Source organism: Bos indicus x Bos taurus, chromosome 29, assembly GCF_003369695.1.
Source record: "Bos indicus x Bos taurus breed Angus x Brahman F1 hybrid chromosome 29, Bos_hybrid_MaternalHap_v2.0, whole genome shotgun sequence".
Classification (NCBI taxonomy): domain Eukaryota; kingdom Metazoa; phylum Chordata; class Mammalia; order Artiodactyla; family Bovidae; genus Bos; species Bos indicus x Bos taurus.
This window is the reverse complement of record NC_040104.1, coordinates 4,934,887-4,954,309: the sequence shown is the minus strand read 5'-3', so window position 1 is coordinate 4,954,309 and position 19,423 is coordinate 4,934,887. Positions and strand designations below refer to the sequence as shown.

The window sequence follows — 19,423 nt, the reverse complement described above, 5'->3', positions numbered from 1 at the left end:
TTTCACAATTAGGGTGATGGAAAAGTATCAAGGGCCATGATTCGGGGGTGTCAGTTCCTGTGTCTGTTCCAAAGAAGACACGGGTATGTATGCCAAGTTGCTCAGCCGTGTCTGACTCTTTGCAATCCCATGGACTGTAGCCCGCCAGGTTCCTCTGTCCAAGAGATTCTCCAGGCAAGAATACCGGAGTGGGTTGCTGGGCCCTCCTCCAGGGAATCTTCCCCACCCAAGGATCAAACCCGGGGTCTGTGCACGTCTACCTGCCTTGGCAAGCAGGGGTCTTCACCACTAGCGCCACCTGGGAAGCCTGAAGAAGACCACTCTGGCTGCTATATGGAGAGCAGGTGGACTGGGCGGGGCAGTGAAACCAGTAAGAAGCTGGGGCAGGTTTCCCAGAAGGGCATGGCCCACAGTGGGAATGGCAGGAGGGCCCCCTGCAGACAGGGCTCAGAGGCACCCTGGGGCTGGAGCCTGGACTGTGTGGGCTCCACCAGCCTCCCCAGCACAGAAGAGCCACAGAGCAGGGTGGGCGAGGTGGGGACTGGGAGTGGAACATTCGCCCGGGGGCAATGGACGGGGGCACCCAGGCGGGGACATCAGGGCCAAGGAGAGGCTGGGATGGGCAGCCGAGAGCTCTGCTTGGACAAGCTTGAAAGAAAAGAGCGAGGCAGTAAAACTGCATCCACGCATGCAACCTTAGCCTGGTGCCACCTGCCTAGCATTCAAGGATATTTACACGTGGGAATTTCCCAGCAGTCCAGTGGTTAGGACTCTGGGCTTTCACTGCCGAGCGTTCAGTCCCTGGTTGGGGAACTAAGATCCCACAAGCCACATGGCACAGCTGGAAAAAACAAAACGTGACCCTTTGCGTACTGTTTACCTGGCATGGAGCAAACGTCCACAGCCCGGCCAGTTTTGAAGATGTAAATCTCATTTTTGAAAGCACCAAGATCTCTAAGCAAAAGCTTGCCACAAGCCAGTTTAAACAGTTCAAGAGGGCGCTCCAACCAACAGCTCGAATCTGTTTCTCAAAAAGTTACCCAAGGGGGCTTGAAGATTCTTTCAGAGCCTGAAGGTTAACTCAGCCCCTCCCCCCATCAAAGCCTTAGGGTGAACACAAGTCTTAAAAGAGATAAGAATTCTACATGGCATGCATCACAGCAACAATTGTGGCTGGCTACCCTTTCAGTGACTTATCGGATCTTTCAAGGGCTTTACTCAGAACAGGAAGGGATTACTAAAGGCAGTAGATTAAATATAGTGTCGAAAAAAAAAATAAAAAAATAAATAAATATAGTGTTGAGTGTTTGTAGCCAATTCTCCCCAAAGGTGCATGCCCAGTGTGTGCTCGTGGATCTAACCCCCTCTAGACAGGGGCAGACTGAGTGTATTTGCAGCCTCCTTTTCTGAAGTCGGTGGCCTTAGCAGAAGTCTCTGAAAACAGATAACTAATAAGGACCTAATGGGGGCTTCCCTGGTGGTACAGTAGCTGACTCCGCACTCCCGAAGCCGGCCGCCCAGGTTCAAAGAACTGCAACTAAGAGTTTGCACGACTACAATTAAGACCCAGCGCAGCCAGATAAATAGATGAATAAAAATACTTTTTAGGAGACTCTACTCAATACTCTGTTATAATGGCCTATATGGAAAAGAATCTAAAAAAGTGGATATATATATGTGGTAACTGACTGCTGTACACCTGAGACATTATGAATCAGCTATACTCCAATAAAAATTATTCAAAAACAAAACAAAACGCCCTGAATTTAACTAGAGATTTGCTTGGTTCAGACTAAAAACTAACTGTGTGTCTTAGGTGCCAAGTCGGAATTACTGAATCAGATGACAAGGACTTGAGACGTTCCCTCTGCCAATCTAATGAGTGAAAAATCCATCCTGCATCCTGGCATTCACAGCCTCAAAGTTGGAGACATCTAGAGTTGTAATAGTGCCCCCTGCGACCGTGAGGGCAACGCAAAGCAGAGATGCAGCAGAGGAGCACTTCACACCCACCAGGATGGCAGTCATCAAGATGCGGGGAAATCAGAGTCCTCGTTCGTGGCTGGGGGGAACGTCAGTCTGGCAGCTCCTCGAATAGCCAAACGTAGTCACCGTGTGACCCAGCAATTCTGCTCTCAGGCACATGCCCAAGAAAACTGAAAACGTATATCCACACCCAAACCTGTACACAGATGTTCACAGTAGCGTTATTCATAATAACCGAAAAGTGGAAGCAACTCGGGCGTCCTTCCACTGACGATGGATAAACAAAACGCGCTCTATCCACACAACAGGATGCTATTCACAGGCGGTACAAAGGGATGAAGCGCTGACACACGACATCCTGCGCGGATGAACCTTGAACACTTGATGCTGAGTGAGAGCGGCCAGACACAGATGACCACATGCTGCTGCTGTTCAGTCGCTCAGTTGTGTCTGACTCTTTGCAACCCCATGGACTGTGGCATGCCAGACCACATGTTTAATGATTCTTGGTATGTTAAATGTCCAGAACGGGCAAATCTACAGAGACAGAAAGCAGTGGCTGCCTAAGGCCAGGGGAAAGTGGAGGGTAAAGGAGGGGAGGGCGTCTTTTGGGGGTGATGAAATGTTCCCAAATTGAATGGGGTCACAGCTGAATATACTAAAAATCACTGACGTGTACATGTTAGATGGTTGGATGGGATGGGATGGGAATTATCTCCCATAAAGACTTGGGAATTCGTCCAGTGGTTAGGAGGGGCTTCCCTAGTGGCTCAGTGGTGAAGAATCTGTCTGCCAATGCAGGAGATGTGGGTTCGATCCCTGGGTCAGGAGGATACCCTGGAGAAAGAAATGGCAACTCACTCCAATATTCTTGCCTGGAGAATACCATGGACAGAGAGGAGTCTGGCAGGGCTACAGTTCACAGGGTCGCCAAGAGTCGGACACGACTTAGCGACCAAATAAGATCATCACACGAGAGTGGTGGGGACCTTGCCAACAGATCGCAGAGCTGCTCCTCAGGATGTTTACCTGGAGTCGCTCAGGTGAGCAGCCCCACCGTGAAGGTAAACGGGCCCGGAGCTGAACCAGGACAGGGCCACCTAGGAGTGCCCTCCCCACACTGGTGACTCCACTTGCCTTGGGAGCAAACTGCCTCCAGGTAGGCTGGGCGGGGGTGGGGAGGCGAGACCTGCTCCAGAGCAAGGGGGCAGGCCAAGATAAACGCCTGGACACTCAGGAATTATGAGGAGCCCCAGTGAACAGGAAAAGAAGGGGACAACAGAGGATGAGATGGTTGGACGGCATCCCTGACTCTATGGACATGAGTTTGAGCAAGCTCCGGGAGTTCGTGATAGACAGGGAAGCGTGGCGTGCTGCAGCCCATGGGGTCGCAAAGTCAGAGGAGACTGAGCGACTGAACTGAACTGAACCAGCAACTTTACTATATTAATACAGCAGGATGTTTTCTATCTTGAATCAGGAGAGACTGCCAACACACTAGAGCAAGGAATCACCCCTACACACCCTCTTCCTGGAAGGAACAGATACTAATACTTTGCCATGCTGATCAGAGACTGCTTGGCCCCAGCCCTCCCTTCCTGGTCTGTCTCCCTGGAGCCCCGAGGCACCCCTGACCTGGCCAGAATGGCCCTGCTGTCTCTGTGACCACAGCTGGGAACCCCAACATGCTGCGAGAGGAAGGGCCCTGGGACCAGCTGGCAGGCCGGGCCTGTGTCTAGATCAGGGCCACTTAGCTGCACAGCTTCTTCTCTGGATCCCTTCAACCTTCCAGGATGAAATCAAAAGGCACTCCAGGGCCCCAGGGCCAGGCGAGCAGGCACACATGGCGTGTGCAGCCTACGCCATGTGCCAGCCCAACCTCCAGCTTCCTCTCCCTCCTGGGCAAGGTCACTGGGCATGCAGACTGTCTTACCGGTTCATTCCCTAGGGGTCCTCTTCTAGCCCCCTTGCACCAGGAGTCAGTCACCCACAGGGCCCTGTCCGGGACCTGGACTTGTATCAGTGTGGACGATTCTCTTGAAGCCCCGCTGATGCCAGAACAAGTCAACTGAAAACCCATCTTGCATCCTTCCACACCCTCCCTGGCATCACTCCTTCAAACACCTCCACCGCCTGTCATGCCTGGGCATGAATGGGTTGGGGTGGTCCTCACTCCATCCCCCACCCGCTGATGTGGGGGTAGTGGTATGATGCCCCTCCCCACCAGGATCACTCCCACCCCCACCCCTGGGTGGAGAGAGGTGGCTTCCCTGGGGACAAGGTATACTCGGCATGACCGCTGGGACCCACCCGCAGAACGTGCAACTGTGCCCCGCGGTCTCGGGAGGTTGGAGAAAAGGAGAAGACATATGAACGGGCTCCCTTTCTGTCATTCCCTTGTTCCTGCAAACCATCCCTGGGGAGACTGGAGGCCCTCTGACAAGAACCCTGAGCTGGAGGGGACAGCGGGAGCACCTCTGAGGAGCACAGGCTGGCTGCTCCTCCCAAGGTCTGGCTGGGTGATGGGAGAAGCCCCTTGGGGACTATTCTTGATTCGAGGTCACCTCTTGCCAAACCGGAAGTGGCTGCTGATGGCAGCAAGCCCTCAGCCGCAGGAAGCCATCCAGTGATTGATCTGACACACTGAAAACAAAGCCCTCTCTGTGTGTGCGTCTGCAGTGGGCTATCCATGAATGTGTGCTAAGTCACTTCAGTTGTGTCTGACGCTTTTGCTACCCTATGGGCTGTAGCCTGCCAGGCTCCTCTGTCCATGTGATTCTCCAGGCAAGAATACTGGAGTGGGTTGCCATGCCCTCCTCCGGGGGATCTTCGTGACCCAGAGATAGAACCCAGGTCTCCTGCATTGCACACGGATTCTTTACCACTAGTGCCTCCTGGGAAGCCCCTGCAGTGGGGCTACATACCTGCTTATTCTCCCTGGCAGGACAGAAATCGCTTCCAGGTGCATCACGCGGAGGGTGCCCACCTGGAGCCCCACCTGACGGTGATCGTCCCCACTTAGGACACACCTGGGTGCTGCTGCCAGCCCCGCCCATCTTGGCTGAACGTGGGAACCCTGGGACGGTGCCACCTTAGAAACCAGGAGGGCCACTAGAGGAGAGAGACTGGCACGAAGGTCTGTTCCAGGGCACTTAAGCACCTTATGCTAATCTGCTCCAGGAGAACACCAAGATCCAGAATAAGATGCCCCAGTTGAGCATAATGACCTATTTCAGTTCAGTTCAGTCGCTCAGTCGTGTCCGACTCTTTGCGACCTCATGAATCGCAGCACGCCAGGCCTCCCTGTCCATCACCAACTCCCAGAGTTCACCCAGACTCATGTCCATCGAGTCAGTGATGCCATCCAGCCATCTCATCCTCTGTCGTCCCTTTCTCCTCCTGCCCCCAACCCCTCCCAGCATCAGTCTTTTCCAATGTCAACTCTTTGCATGAGGTGGCCAAAGTACTGGAGTTTCAGCTTCAGCATCATTCCTTCCAAAGAAATCCCAGGGCTGATCTCCTTCAGAATGGACTGGTTGGATCTCCTTGCAGTCCAAGGGACTCTCAAGAGTCTTCTCCAACACCACAGTTCAAAAGCATCAATTCTTCCGCACTCAGCCTTCTTCACAGTCCAATTCTCACATCCATACACGATCTATTTACTGCCATTTAAAAAAATTCACACCTCTGGTCTTAAATTCCCTCCCAAGCTCAGACCCCCGTCACCCTCCTCTTTGGCCAGGCCCACCCACAGGTCCTGCTCTGTAGCCAGGGAACTCTGATTCACAACTGGGGTACCTTCTGCCCGTTTTTTTTTTTTTTTTTTCTCTTTCCCTGCTTCACACCTGGCTCACAGCTCCCTCTCCCAGGTGCCTGCCTTGGAATCCACATTCTAGAAGCACAGGAAATTCTATCAGTTACATCCAGCAATTTCAGCTGTACTTGCTGCGAAAATGACTTTCACTTGTCAATTATTCATTTAATCTCTCATCATAAGCTGTAAAGCTCCCCAGGACACAAATCCTTGTTGAATTCTCTGAACAAACCACAAGTCCACAGACAGCTCTCCAATCTGGGGGAAAATGCTGCATGTCTCATTCAATTTTGGTAAAATTACCTTCATTTTAACAGTGTTGCCCAAAGCCAGCCCCAAGATTCTTAGCCAATGCATTGGTCTATACTTTGTTTTTCAAATGTGTGCACTTTGCCTCTTTCTCCGCAGCCAATCCTTCAAACAAAAGCCGTTCACCTCGGAAGCCAGTGGTCTGCAAATCCTCACACTGGTCTTGTAATCAAGAAGTCATTCATAAGACTTTCTGTTTCCCTCAAGGGTATCTGGCTTTCTTCAGAGCGGTTCCCTGTTCTGCCCGCCGCCCCCGCCCCCACCACTGAGGTTCTGCAACCGGCAACAGGAAAGGAGGTGAAAGGTCATCCAATGCAAAGTGCAGGTCAAGACTTCAAAAAGGCCTGGGGGAAAACTGAGGTGTGAAATCACCTCTATAATTCAAAGCAAAACAATAAAAACTTGCCAAGAGACAGCAGACTTCCAAGAAAACTTTATAGCAATGGAAATACACAATAAATCACACGTCAGAAGTTTTGCAATACGGTCTTGAAATTAACAGATGCTGAAGCTCCAATCCTTTGGCCACCTGATGCAAAGAGCTGACTCACTGGAAAAGGCCCAGATGCCGGAAAAGACTGAGGGCAGGAGGAGAACGGGGTGACAGAGGATGAGATGGTTAGGTGGCATCACCGATTCAATGGACATGAGTTTGAGCAAGCCCCAGGAGATAGTGAAAGTCAGGGAAGACTGGTGGGCTGCAGTCCATGGGGTTGCAAAAAGTTGGACAGGACTTAGCGACTGAACAACAAAGAAGTCTTTCAATATAGTCTTGAAATCAACTGACAAGGAGAGAGGTAGCTCTCAGGTAGATAGATAAATAGGGCATACAGACTAATTTTTTGCTATTAACAATGAAGATACGAAACATTCTTTCTACCAAAGTGTTTGGCATATGCCAGACAATGTGATGCATATTTTATCTGCATTAACCTATTTAATTCCCACCAGAATCCTAGGATATACTGATGCCATCTCATTTACTAAGACCAAGGCTTGGAGGTCAAGAAACTTGCCCAAGGTCACAGTTGGCAAACAGCAAAGCTGGGAATCAGGCCCAGGTCCAACTCCAAGTTAAGTGGTAAGCACTCCGTACAAAGTTCCACTTAAGATTCCTAAAGTTACGACACAGAAAAATTAGGTCACTCTATCGTAAGCAAAATGAGGTAACTTCAACCAGCAGTAGAAGGACAGTAACTGCAAATGTGGTGGGTGCCAAATCTCAGATTCTTCCCATGCTCCAGTTTTCCCGCTGCTGCTGCTGCTGCTGCTAAGTCGCTTCAGTTGTGTCCGACTCTATGCGACCCCAGAGACGGCAGCCCACCAGGCTCCCCCGTCTCTGGGATTCTAATTGCACAATTCACAAGCCCAAAGAGGCAGACCCTGCCTTCTGTTAAAACCCATCTCATCCAGCAGCAAACAACTGAGCTAGAAATCCTCTGAGAAGAGGTCACCCCCAGGAAGCGATAGCTGAGCGCAGGATGAATTCACCAGGCAGGGTCTCCAGGTGCATAGCCAGTATCCCTCACCAGGGGAGGCTGGAGGACATCCCACCCCCTTTTTAAAAAAATTAAAAAAAATTTATTTATCCCTGGCTTCCCTGGTGGCTCAGTGGTAAAGAATTCGCCTGCCAGTGCAGGAGACGTGGGTTCCATCCCTGGGTTGGGAAGGTACCCTGAAACAGGAAATGGCAACCCACTCCAACAATCTTGGCTGGGAAACCACATGGACAGAAAAGTCTGATGTGCTACAGTCCGTGGGGTCGCAAAGAGTCCGACACAACTTTGTGACTAAACAACATCTATGGCTGGCTTGGGTCTTGGTTTTGGCATAGGGGCTCTAAGTTCCCCAGTGAGGACTGAAACCTGTGTCTCCTGCCCTGGAAGGCAGATTCTTAACCACTGGACCACCAGGGAAGTCCCTGGAAGCCCTCTAGAAAGAAGCTACTGCAGGCGGAGAATGTGTAGCATCATCTTTAGCTGAGAGCAGAGCGATTACTTTAGCATCAACAACATATTCTTCTCCTGCCTGGTAACCAGTGCCTGGGAGGGTTCTGCTTGGCTACACAAAGCTGGTTCTGCCCTCCAGGACTGGCTCCAACTTGGGGAAACTGTGTTCCTGCTGTGCTTGATGGCCAAGGCGGTCTCCAGGCTGACCTCAGCACTGCTACCCAGAGCACTTCAAGGAAAGCACCAGGAAGGTTCAGGAAGGCTTCTCCAGCCTAGGGGGTTCACAACTCTTCTTCCGTTCCTGCTTACTCTCTAGTATTTAGTATTCAGCCATTTGGCCGATGATAAGAGTTTAGATGCGGGCAAGAATTAGCAAAATGAAAGGGCTCCTCTCTACTTGAGTGTCGGCACCCAATCCCCGTGCACTCATGAACCCTGTCCTTATTCCCTTGCACACGTGATTCACTGTAATTGTGCTCTTGTGTTTTTTCAGTAACTGTGTACACAAACAAATTACTCTTCCCCTAATCTGATGGAGGTAATAATGGGACTCGGGGGGGATTCTCAGATGGCTCAGAGATAAAGAATCCACCAGCCAGTGCAGGAGACAAGGGTTCAAGCCCTGATCCGGGAAGATCCCACAAGCCGTGGAGCAATTAAGCCCGTGCTCTGCAACAAGGGATGCCACCGAAACAGAAGCCTGCACACCAACAGCTAGAGAAAGCCCAGCCAGCAACGAAGACACAGCACAGCCACAAATAAATAAATAAAATTATTTTAAAAAGAATGTGGGACTGAGAATACAGAACCCCCCTGGAAATTCTGGGGAGGGCTCTGTGCACAGGAAAGGGACAGGTATTTTCACTCATGAAGGGCTACATCTTGAATTCATGACTGAGCACTGAATAACCGCATTATTTAATAACTGCTTTATTTAAACTGGCCACATGGTTCATTTCTCACAGTGAAGTATATCATAATAAACCATTCACATTTACAGGGTAAAGATGCTGAGTCAAGGCAGGTTACAGGGGAATTCTGCATCATTATCCTTGTTTCTATGACTTTTGATAACAGATTTTGCCTACAGAGCTGCTATAAAAATAAAGCAAATTCAAATGTAAGCCTTACACTGTGCAGTATCCACAACTGATGATTAATCAGATAGATCTTTGCAAGAAAAAGAATTGAGGAAAGGTCATCGAGGGCCATGTCTTTATAAGGAAAATACAGAATGTCTTGGGGACTCCCTGGTGGCCCAAGGGTTAACTCTGTGCTTCCACTGCAGGGGGCACAGGTTGTTATCTCTGGTCTGAGAACTGTTAGGTGGCGCCCTGTGAATGCAGGAGACAAAAGAGACTCGGGTTTGATCCCTGGGTCGGGAAGATCCCCTGGGGTAGAAAACGGTAACTCACTCCAGTATTCTTGCTTGGAGAATCCCCATGGACAGAGGAGCCTGGCGGGCTACAGTCCATAGGGTCGCTTCAGGCATGACTGAAGCGACTTAGCATGCAAGCAGGCACTGGAATAATATCCTAGAAGTCCTTCATTGGAAGGACTGATGCTGAAACTGAAACTCCAGTCCTTTGGCTACCTGATTCAAAAAGCCGACTCACTGGAAAAGACCCTGATGCTGGGAAAGATTGAGAGCAGGAGGAGAAGGGGACGACAGAGGATGAGATGGTTGGATGGCATCACGGACTCAATGGACATGAATCTGACCAAACTCAGGGAGACAGAGAAGGACAGGGAAGCCTGCTGTGCTGCGGTCCACATGGTCACAAAGAGTCAGATGCGACTGAGCAACTGAACAACGACAAGCCGTGAGGTGTGGCCAACAAAACAGAAAAAAAGAAAATACAGAATTTGGCAGGCCCCAATTAATTGCACTACCTATTGAGGTGTTTTTCTCTGGATGCCCACCTGGAAGGACCTCCTCCAGACTGGCCAACATCAGCACAAGGGCCTGAGTGACGACAGCTGGGTGGGGCAGGCATCCACCCAAGAGAGTTCGCAGAGCCTCTCCTCCCCACCACGGAGTGGTTCTCTCCAAAGCCTTGGCGGGGGCTGGGGGGGGGGGGGGTGGCGCCCATGTGCTTCTCCTTTGCACCCAAAAGTGCAATTGAACTGGTCAAACCACATGTTCCAATCTGGGGACTGCAGAAGGCAGCTGTACCCATAAAACCTGCCTACAGACAAGGGATTCACACCAGGGAAATGACTCTCACATCTGGCCCCTTAGGGATCCTCATAAAATCCCCGTGAGACAGGATGACAGGTGTCAGAGGCACCGGCTTAAAGAGGAGGAAATGCAAACCCAGAAATACACACAGCTGATCCGGTGTCATGTCCAGTGGGCCCAGGGGAGGGGGAGCACCAACACCCAGGCCCTTGAGCTGCACAGTGGTCTGGGAAGCAGCCTGTTAGAGGACGGGGCACAAGCTTCGGAAAACACAGATGGAGGTTCAGATTCCAGCTCTGCCATGTACTCAGATGTGTGTGTGTCCGTGTGTAAGTGTGTGTGGCCTAGAGCAAATGTCATCGCCATTCACAAGATCTGTTTCCTGGCAAATAAAGTAGGCACATTGCTCATAAGTAACATCAGGCCTCCCGCGCAGGAACAGACTTTGTACCTTTCCAACTGCAGCCGCAGGCCAGCAGCAGTCCTCCAAGAATGCAGGTCGCCATGTGGGTGCCATCCCGCCTCTTGCCACTGTACTTGATACCGCCACTAAATGTCTTTGACATTTAACAGCATCATTGCTATACTTCACTCTGCACAAAAATCTATGCTGGCGAAAGTTCAAAGAACCCAAAATTCTGAGCATCACCGACTCAATGGACATGAGTTTGAGTAAGCTCCAAGAGTTGGTGATGGACAGGGAAGCCTGGCGTGCTGCAGTCCGTGGGGTTGCAAAGAGTTGGGCACGACTGAGCGACTGAAGAGAACTGAAATCTTTTAAAAAGGGCACAGATGAGCTGACGCTTGGGGAAAAATCAGTGATACAGGTATAATCTTACAAATGAAGTATTTCAGAAAAAACAAAGTCCAAGTTACAGTATAAAACAAGTTTTTTTAAAGGCAAGGTTATTTTGTGTTTGTTTTCAGTACAAACCTGTACTACTTGTTTAATTGTGTGGAAGGGAGTGACTCCTTAGAGAGTCACTGCCTGTCCTTAAGGAGCTTACTCCCCTCCCCACCAGGATGTTGGAACACAACCTAACACACCCTGCTGAATGCTGTGTGTGTGCTGGGGGTCAAGAGCCTTGGGACCCCAGAGGAAGCCAGTATACTGGTGGGAGAGGGGGATCCTGACCCCTTGATGTGGGGAAGGACAGAGCTGGCAGGAGTCCCGGACCCCGGTAATAACAAGGTGAAGCAAGGCTTCCCAAGGGAGACCCAACTGTCCCAAAGGCCCCTCACTATCTTAGCGTACAGCAGTCCAGGGGAGGGGCTTCCTTGGTGGTCCAGCGGCTAACACTTTGAGTGCTTCAAATGCAGGGGGCCCAGGTTCGATCCCTGGTCAAGGAACTAGATCCCACATGACACAACCAAGAGTTCACAGGCTGCAACGGAAGAGCCCGCATTACGCAATGGAAATCGAAGCTCCCACGTGCTACAACTAAGACCCGGTGCAGCCAAATAAATGTTAAAAAAAAAAAGAAAAGAAAACCGCACAACAATCCAGGGAAGAAAGGGACTCAAACTTTCCCTTGCAAATACCTGAATGCCTGCTCTGGGTCATGGAAATGGGGAGGAAGGCAAGTTCAAGAGCCATTTAGGAAGCAGAAGCAGCAGGTGCAGCTTAGGGGCCAGTTGGGAAGAATCTAGGAGGATCCTGACCTCCCGGGACGTGGGAGTGAACCACCACATCCAGAGTAGGAGCAATTTCTTTCTTTTCTGCCTAGAGAACTTGGTGTCCAACGATCAGCTGATAAGCCCTCAGAAGTTGAGCCTGGCCGCCCTGCTTCCCAACCCTCCATGAGGCCATTGCCCTACTGTACCGCAACTACTTTCAATTATTAACTTCCCGAAACATTGTTGGACATAAAAACAACTCATGCAAAAAAAAAAAAAAAAAAAGTAAAGGGCATTCCACAGTCACCTTACCTAAGGAGGTCAAGTTGGCCTCAGTCCAGGGCCTGCTGGGAACGCAGTGTCCACCTAATATTTGCTTGGGGCAAAAGGTGAAATTCACAAAAGGCAGCAAAATAATCAGAAATCAACAAGCAGAAAATATTCCTTATTTGTGTTAACTAGCAGATTTTCTTTTAAATGCCCTGTACAGCCAGGACTATCTCTGCAGTTGTCAAAGAAACAATAGGGGTGGCTTCTCGGGAGGGGCACGAGAGAGGCAGCCCGTTCTGTGCTGAATTCCCATTGGTACCCACTTCGTTTTGCATCTTGGGCTTGTGTTACCTATTTTTTTTAAACAGAAAAGTCCTCGTAGCAAAAGCTCAAAAGAGGGGCTCGGGCAGAGGGCTCGTTGAAGTTGGGAGACAGAGAATCTCCGAAACACACTTGAAACAGACCAGCTGGAACAACAATTTTCTTCTTAAAAGCAGCAATTTTTTCCGGAATTCAAAGTGCAGGCTTCCAGCGGCAGCTGCACTCGGTCGGGTCTGCCAACAACAACCATGCAGAGTGACTAAACAGTTTTTTCCAACAAAGGAAAAAATGCATCCGATCAAAGTGCAGAAGCAGCCCGAGGCCCGGAGCGGGAGCGCGTTTCCGCCTCCCACCTTCCCACCGCCTTCAGACTCCAGGCTGCGACTTTAACTGCTCGCTTGGAAGGCGTCCTCCCGGCCGCCGCCGGCAACTGCGGTCGGCGCGCCCCGCCCCTCCCCTCCCGCGGGCGTCACGTGACGGCTGAGAAAAGTAGGGGAAAGGTTACGGCGAGCCCCGCCCCCGGCCTGGCGCGTCCCGGGCGCGCAGATCCTGTTCCACCGGCCCGGCCCACAGAGACCTTCCGGAGCAATCTGGCGCGCGTCGCCAGCGCTGTCACCCTGGAGGCAGCAGGCGACAAAAAGCGCCTTTGGGTGGGAAGGCCTGCGTGGTCAACCTTGGGGACAGCGGAGAGCCTGGTGTCCCCGAAGACAACCCACGTCAGAAGGGCGGCGCCGCGCCCAGAGAGCGCAAGGCGCCTCCGGAAGGGGCTCACCGCGAAGCCCGAGAACAATTAACGGTGCTTCCATGAACCCGCGCGCGGGGCCAGGGTTGCGTAAGTCCGCGCCCTCGCCCCAGAACTCCCCAGACACCCAGGCTTGACCGCTCGGTGACCACGGGCCCGGGACTAAGGGCGACAGCGACGCCAGGTGCATTCTCTTCACCTCCTGTTTTCAGTACAAACTCGAAAGGTTATTTGGGCCGGTGCATGACGCCCATTTCTGCCAGTCTGATACAGAGTGTGTGCACGGCTCAAGGTGGCCCTTTTTCCAATTCTCACAGCTGTTCACGTGGAGTTCAGCATTCAAGATCAGATCTCGCCACACATCTTAGGAAGGAAACCGGTCATTTACATACGAAAAGGAGCCCTGGAGCCCGCAGAGGCAGAACCACCCCGAACTCGGCAAGAATGCAGCCTCCAGTTCCTATCACAACGAAACACTCCCCTGCCTCCACGATAAACAGTATCACCTTAAATAATTTGTAAAGTTTGGGGGGGCTGATGCTTGCTGGCATTAAAAAAAAAAAAGACCAGTGTGCTCGACCATTTTTTATTCATTTGGCTTGGGGTTTAGGAAATGGTAACCCACTCCAGTATCCTGGCCTGGAGAATCCCATGGACAGAGGAGCCTGGTGGGCTACAGTCCATAGGATCGCAAAGAGTTGGACACGACTGAGCAACTACCCTTTCTTTCTTTCTTAGAAGGAAGTAAACATGCTTGAATATCTGGAATGACCAGAAACCGGACTCCTGTGTGAGAAAATGGTGTAACAACAACAAAAGGTGTAACAAAATACACGTTTCAGGAGGTTAAGCTGAATTTCATTTTATCAGGTAGCTTGCAAAGTTATCAGTTTCCTACTAAAATCTGTCCTTCGATATTTTAATATCACATGAAGCGCAGAGGAACCGAGAGTAGTTCCGAGTTGGGAATATTAAGTTTGCTCTGTATTCAATCTGATGACGAGATTTTTAACTGCTGGAGTGAAGAGTACGATCATCCTTCTCTTTGGCATTAATGAAAGTCAGCCGCCGATTTACAATATAAAGACGCTGACCCACGGTCTTTGCAAACAAAACGAAAGGGACTGGCTGTCGGCTCGCCTAGGGAGTTGGGGTTAGGGACTGACGGAGCCCGGGATGCTCCACCGCCCTGACCACGCCGTCCGGGCTCGCAGGCCAAGTTCGCCTGGGCCTGGTCACGTGAGGCCCCCACACCCTCCCACCCCCTGCCCCGGCACGACCTTGGGCAGCCTCCGCGGCCACCTGCCCTAGACCGCGCGCCGCACGCGGGGATGGAGGACACTCGCGAGCGGGGACTCAGGCCAGGCGCCCCGTTTCGAATGCACCTAGGGCGCTCGGACTGCGCCTGAGTCCCAGCGCCAAGGGCGTGTCCCCACCGCTGCACTGCGGGGGCGGACGCCTGGAGGGGGGTCGGCGGCGTCCTTCTGAGTCCCTAGCGTCCCTCTGGCTCCCGCTTGGGACCGGCCCGCGATCCGGCGACTGCACCCCAGACCCAATCCACCCCAGGAGGGGGAGGGATGGGGCGAGGTCGAGAAAGGATCCGCAGCGCCCTGCTCAAGTCCTCTGCCAGGTCCGGAGGGCTGAGCATCACTCCCGCTGCCCTACTGCGGATCCCCAGACTCAAACCACTTCGGCGAGGGGAGTAGGGTATAAGGAGGGGAGAGGGAGCCGGCGGTCCTGGTGGCCCCCGGCCGGGGGCATCGTGCCAAGTCCGGAGAGTCAAGCACCCCGCCAGCTCCCGCACAGTACCTGTCCCCAGGCCGATCGACCCTCGGACTGACCCCCAGACCCAAACTACCCATTCCTTGAAAGTGAGGGTGAGATAGGAAGGGAAAGGGAGCCGGTGGCCTTAAGGGCCCCCGGCCGGAGGAGTCCTGCTAAGTTCGAAGGGCTGAGCATCCCTAACCTGCAGCCGCACCGGACTGCTCTCCTGCGCCAGGGTCGCGGACCCCCTAGACCCGGTCCGCTGCGGGGTATGTGGTGTCCCTCCTCGCTCCAGTTTCGAGCTCTCCACGAACCCCGCGTCCCCCGGCGGCCCCAGCCCAAGAAGTGCTCTCCCCCGCCCCGCCTCGATCGGGACCCCTGCCGTACCCGTCCGCACCCGGCCCCGGGGCCCGCCGCAGCCAGTGCTCGGCGCCCGCCCGCCCTCCCCGCGGCGCGCGGACTCAGCCCGGCCTTACCGAGTCTGTGGACAGAGGTGCAGCGGCAGAGACAGCGGCGGCCGAGTGAGCGAGCGACGAGCGGGAGCCGGGGGTGGGAGGACCGCGGGCGAGGTTGAATGCTCCCGGCGCGGGCAGAGGCCGATTGGTTGAGGCGCTCGGGGCTGCGGCCGCGCGGGCGGCGACTCCCGGCGCCAGGCGGGCCGGGGGCGGGGCCTGGACGGGGCGGGGCATCCTCAGGGGCGGGGCGCCCTTGGCAGCTGGGCCCGCGAGGAAACTGAGGCTGGCGGGGGGTGTCACGCCACCTCCGCCTCGGCAAGCCTGGGGCCTAGGGGAGATTTCTCGCCCTGCGAACCTCAGTTTACTCATCTGAAAAATGGGCCAGCTCATTAGGGCTATGCCCATAAACGCGCTCAGCACAGTGCCTAGCTCATGCTCGACCTTTATAGGCATTGCCCCATATAATCCTCAGGGCACTCCTATAAATAGCTGATCCTAGCCCGGGCTGGAGAAGGGATCACTAACCTGCCCACTAAGATCACACTAAGAGGATGGATCCGACTGTCTGATTCTAGAGCCCACACCTCAGATTGGACCCTCTACCGGGAGTGAGAGCGGAGAGGATCTTTGGGCCGCGTGACTCCTGGCGCTGAAACCTTAATGCTTATTCCAGTGAGCTTTCTGAGCCTCTTCCTCATATAACTGGGATAAAAATTCCTCCCCTGCGAGGCTTTGGTAAGATTTAGGAAACTATTCAGATGCCGAAAGCATAGTAGGTACCAGGAAAGAACTGGCTGGAGGTGGAGACGAAGTGACCCGTATACTTTGTGTGGGTCCTGGGCTCGCACTGGCCGGTCTCAGGGTCTAAATCTAGGCCGATGGCAGCTGCCACTGGGCGGCTACATCGTGGGGTCCGCGCTTCCCGCGGGGTCAGCCGCACCTTCCCTGTCTTTGCCGAAACTGCTCCCCAGGCCCCAGCTCGAGGTCCCGCATACAGCAGGTGCTCCGTCAAAAAACCCGTTTAATGACCAAAGACCGGGCTTTCCTAAAGGCCAACCACTTCTTTGGACGGTGAAAAACCCTTGCTGGCCTCTGCCTTTCGGTCTGCAGTATTTGGTCGGCACCGCAGATGGATTTAGAAGAGAAAATGAAAGTCCTCTCTAGTTCCCGCCCCCATCGCCGCAGCCACTACTCCGCGCTGTGGGCGCACACTCTTCAGGCTGCTTTGAATGAAGTCGCAGGATACCTTTGTTTTCACTTGGGTTAGGTTGTGGACGGGTCACCGAGATAACTAAGGCTTTCACTCTATCTAACGCGCCCCAGGGACACTTAGTGCTTCCCTAGTGGCTCAGACTGTAAAGAATCTGCCTGCAACTTTGGACACCCGGGTTTGATCCCTGGGTCAGGAAGATCGCTTGGAGAAAGGAATGGCAACCCACTCCAGTATCCTTTCCGGGAGAATCCCATGGACAGAGGAACCTGGTGGGCTACAGTCCATGGGGTCGCAAAGAGTTGGACACAACTGAGTGACTAACATGGACACTTGGGCTCCCCCTTGTCACTTTCACAGGCATAAATGAAGCTGCATGGGCAGTCAGTGTGCGTCTTTGAAAGACTGTATCTCCCTGTAGATCACTACACGTGAATCAACAAGGTCAAAGGACAGGCACATGAGATATCTTGGTGACATTTTGGTGCCACTTGCAGAGCTGAGCTGCTCTCTTGGAAAGCCTCCACTCCCGTGGGTGCCTGGGAGGGCACCCTCATCTCCGGGAGCTCACCACTGCTGACCCTCAGTCCTAAAGAGGGTGGAGCCGGGGTATCTCTCCTTATTTTAATTTGCATTTCTTTGAAGTTAGAAGTTGAAGATTTCATTCCCCTGCTGGCTCCTGTCTGGCTGGTGAGCGATCCCAGACCGAGAAGCCTGGAAGATCTCATGGCCCAAGAGGGCAGGTGGGCTGGACCAGGGTGCACGTGGCGAGGCTGGGCTGCACCGCACCTGCCCTGGTCGCTCCAGCGTCCCCTTGCACGCATCTACCTGCTTGTGGGCCTTCTAGGCTTGTGCCTCGCAAGTTGGACTGCCGCCCTACCTCACATGCCCTTTCCTCCAATTCTTAGAACCCCAGCTGTTTGCGGGTCCCCGGCCCAAGGTCACTTTCTCCCTCATTCCTTTCCCCCTCCCACGCCCCTCGGGGAATGGAGGGGGGGGCGGGCGGAGGGGCGGAGGGGGGTGGCGGGGGGCACCGGGTCTGTTTCCAGGGCTCCACGGCCTTGACTGTGCAGCCCTCCCTGCGAGCCGCCTTGGTGTCACCTGCTGCCGGGAGGGACAGGGGCAGGGACCGCGGTGGCCTCCCCACTCACCTGTGCCCCAGAGGCTGGACTCTCTCTGGGGACCTTAAGGAGCCCAAAACCACGAGCAGCTGCAGCCAGGGGGCAGAGGCCTTACTCCCTTCTCAGCTCTGCTCCCCAGACTGCAGCTCCCTGGGGACTGCAGTTCCCTGTAGCGAACAGAGCATCTAGGTCCCTGGGGAGCTCTGGCCTGATTGGACCCTGAGTTTCCTCAGGGCCAAAAATAGGCTAGAGTCTGCCTCAGAAAGTAATCTTTCTCCTTCTCTGTTTTCCCCAAATTCTTTCCCAGTTTGATTGGAACACACTGTAGCAGCTGCCTGTTGTGGCTATAAGGAACCCTTTTTAAAAAAATGCATGTAATGATTTCATTACTACTCAAACATTGTCCCTCTGTTCTTCTGATTTCTTTAAAGCAAATCCAGAACTCTTATCATCTTGTCCACGAGTTCTTGAGTACCAATCACTAAAAGATAAAGATTCTTTGATTATTTACTTCTAAATTTTTTTGGCGGTGGTGCATGGCTTGTGGGATCTTAGTTTGCGATCAGGGATGGACCCGTGCCCTTGGCAATGAGAGAGAGGGCAGAGTCCTAACCACTGGACCGCTAGGGAGATCCCTAAAAGATAAAGGCTCTTTTAATGAAAACATAACGGCAATGCCACTGTCCAACCCAAAATAGAGAAACAATTGTAATACAAAACTTGTAAAGCCTTCTTGGCTTGCCAAGAACACAGTTGAGTCCCACTCACTCTTGCCAGCCACATTTCTTGCTGGCATCTCCCAGCGGGTTCTGATCCAAAAGTGTGTGAGATTTTGGGGAACTCAGTTTCCATTTCCCAATGGAAGAATTTTGTAATCTCTGGGTTCTGCACTTCTGAACTTGAACTTTGAACCCTGTGGGCCGTGAGTAAACAGTGACAGTTACACGTCAGGGTAGTGACAGTGTTTGCTTGGCCAGCATCACTGGCATTTGGTGAAGACAAAATGAAGTAATGCAGATGCATTAGTAAAGAAGGAAGGCAGCTAGACCACGTGCCGGTGAAAGCAGCTCAGAGTGACAGCATATTCTTAATTGAATGGGCTCAGCTTATGACCCAGCAACCCTACTCCTGCATGTGCAACAAAAAAGAAATGAGAACCCACGTCCTGGAAAAGACGCGAGCAAGAAGGCTTACAGAAGATTCGCTTCAGGTGACAAAACCCAGAGACAACCCAGATATCCAGCAGCAACAGAATGGGTAAATAAATCGTGGTTTCGCCATACAGCGTAATACTACTCAGAAAAGTCGACTGCTGAACACACCCAACGTGGGTAGATCTTACAGATGTTACGTGGAGCAAAAGGAAGCCAAACAAACACACAAAAGTAAATATACTGCATGATTTCAATAACAGAAGTGAGACTTATTGATGGCAGTGATGGTAATCACTAGAAATACACAAAGAAGCCCCCAGTGTGGGCGTGTGTGTGAAAATGCATCGCTCTGTACGCTTAACAATGTATACTCTTAACAATCTTTGCTCCTGCATGTTAAGCCTCAGTTTTAGAAATCAAAACTTAAAAAAGATCCTTGAGGTCGAGATCTTGACAGGCCTGCCTGGACACTGGGACCTCAAAGACCAGAAAGGACTGTTCTGCAGCGCATATTAGCAGATGCCTGCAT

The 19,423-nt window shown here is 52.5% G+C and overlaps 1 protein-coding gene and 1 long non-coding RNA gene across 3 annotated transcripts in view; one reads left to right on the top strand and one right to left on the bottom strand.

Moving 5' to 3' along the window:
• The window catches only part of CPT1A (carnitine palmitoyltransferase 1A), a 59,946-nt gene extending 44,388 nt beyond the window's left edge, over positions 1-15,558 (bottom strand). The window contains exon 1 of one of the 2 annotated variants that reach the window (XM_027531373.1): positions 15,431-15,558. The gene's annotated coding sequence lies outside the window, so the exon portion shown is untranslated. Of the gene's footprint in view, positions 1-12,169; positions 12,826-15,430 lie in introns of those variants that run through there. The other variant, XM_027531374.1, reaches the window with a different exon arrangement.
• Positions 12,965-13,761, top strand: LOC113885762. The gene is made up of 2 exons (XR_003509322.1): positions 12,965-13,374; positions 13,508-13,761. It is a non-coding gene; the product is annotated as an uncharacterized LOC113885762 (long non-coding RNA).
• Positions 15,559-19,423: the final 3,865 nt, after the last annotated feature.